This window comes from Chionomys nivalis, chromosome 16 (genome assembly GCF_950005125.1).
Source record: "Chionomys nivalis chromosome 16, mChiNiv1.1, whole genome shotgun sequence".
Taxonomy (NCBI): domain Eukaryota; kingdom Metazoa; phylum Chordata; class Mammalia; order Rodentia; family Cricetidae; genus Chionomys; species Chionomys nivalis.
In genome coordinates this window covers 25,600,396-25,602,064 of record NC_080101.1, presented here as the reverse complement: position 1 = coordinate 25,602,064, position 1,669 = coordinate 25,600,396, and the positions used below count along the sequence as shown (strand labels likewise).

Sequence of the window (1,669 nt, the reverse complement as noted above, 5' to 3'; positions counted from 1 at the left end):
CACTCACAGCGCTGGCTCCCAAAGTTGGATTTAGATCACTGCCAGGGTGCAGGTGTTCCTGCAATGCTCCCTTTCCGGAGGAAGGAACCCAGAACCGAGGTTCTAGAACTTTCCCTATAATTACACAAGGTAAAAATGTGACTGAACCCAGGTGCCTTGGCTCTAGGCTGTATTTTTAGCACAAAGCTCAAAGCTCATGTCTTTTTTTTTTTTAATGGAATGCTTCATGAATTTTTGTGTCATCCTTGTTCAGGGACCATGCTAATCTTCTCTGCATCCTTCCATTTTTTTACTTTATGTGAAGCTGAAGCAAATATAGCTCGTGTCTTTTATCTCATGATGTAGCCTGGGTGTTTGGTGGGCAGGTAGGCAGCGAGTGGCGATGGGCCTGCAGCTGCAGTAGGGCATTAAGACTTAATTACCAGGCGGTGGTGACGCACGCCTTTAATCTCAGTACTTGGGAGGCAGAGGCAGGCGGATCTCTGGGAGTTCCCTGCCAACCTGTCCTATATAGTGAGCCCCAGGCCAGCCAGGGCTATGTAGAGAGACCATGTCTAAAAAGGGGGGTGGGGGAGGAATAGCAAGGGAATCTTCAGGAGAGGGGACACGTCAGATTAGAGACTGTGGCAGCACAAGAAGGATGAAGGAGAAACTGGTGAGATAGGTATTACCACAATTCTGGTCAGAAGCAGGGAGACTGAGCTGGGCAGACAGCTCAGGGAAGAGTGTATACTGCTCCTGCAGACGGCCTGAATTCAGTTCCCAGGAGCCATGTCAGGTGACACAAAACAGCCTGTTATTCCACCTCCAGGGATCCAATGCTCCTGGCCTCCATGGGTAGCTACATGTTCATATGCATGTTCATGCGTATGCATGCATGCATGTGCAAGCACATACACACACACACACATTGTAATTAATCTTTCTTTGTACTACCAGGTCCCAAATTATGAAAGCTTGGCCTTAGCTTAGGCTTGTCCCTTTAGCCCTTATAATTTAAATTAACCCACTTATATATTTTTTAAAATATTTATTTATTATGTATACAATATTCTGTCTGTGTGTATGCCTAAAGGCCAGAAGAGGGCACCAGACCTCATTACAGATGGCTGTGAGCCACCATGTGGTTGCTGGGAATTGAACTCAGGACCTTTGGAAGAGCAGACAATGCTCTTAACCGCTGAGCCATCTCTTCAGCCCCTAACCCATTTATATTAACTTAGATTTTGTCTGTGGCTTTTTACCTTTCTTTCATTTTGTATGTCCAACTCCCTCCATGTCTCGTTAGCATCTCTCTGCACTTCAGTTTTCTCCTCTGACTCCCTGTCTCTGTGCCTGGAAGTCCCGCCTTATACCTCCTGCCTAGCTATTGGCTATTCTGCTTTTTATTACACCAATGACAGCAAACATTTTCACACAGTGTGTAAACATTCCACATTTCCCCCTTTCTGTCCAAATAAAAAGGGAAAGTTTGAATTCTAACATAGGAAAACTTACACAATACGAACAATTATCAGGTAAGAATTTCATTAACAATGTTCAATCTACCTGAATTTGGCAAATTCAAAGAAAATATTCCATTTTCTAGCCTATCTTGGTTGAGTTCAAAGTTTTGTACCTAATTTACCTTTTATCCTAATTTGTATTACCAGCCCAAAACTTCTTTTTA

At 43.8% G+C, this 1,669-nt stretch overlaps 1 non-coding gene across 1 annotated transcript; it reads right to left on the bottom strand.

Annotated features, from left to right (window-relative positions):
* Positions 1-208: 208 nt before the first annotated feature.
* On the bottom strand, positions 209-315 carry LOC130888306 (U6 spliceosomal RNA). The gene has a single exon (XR_009058440.1). It is a non-coding gene; the product is annotated as a U6 spliceosomal RNA (small nuclear RNA).
* Positions 316-1,669: the final 1,354 nt, after the last annotated feature.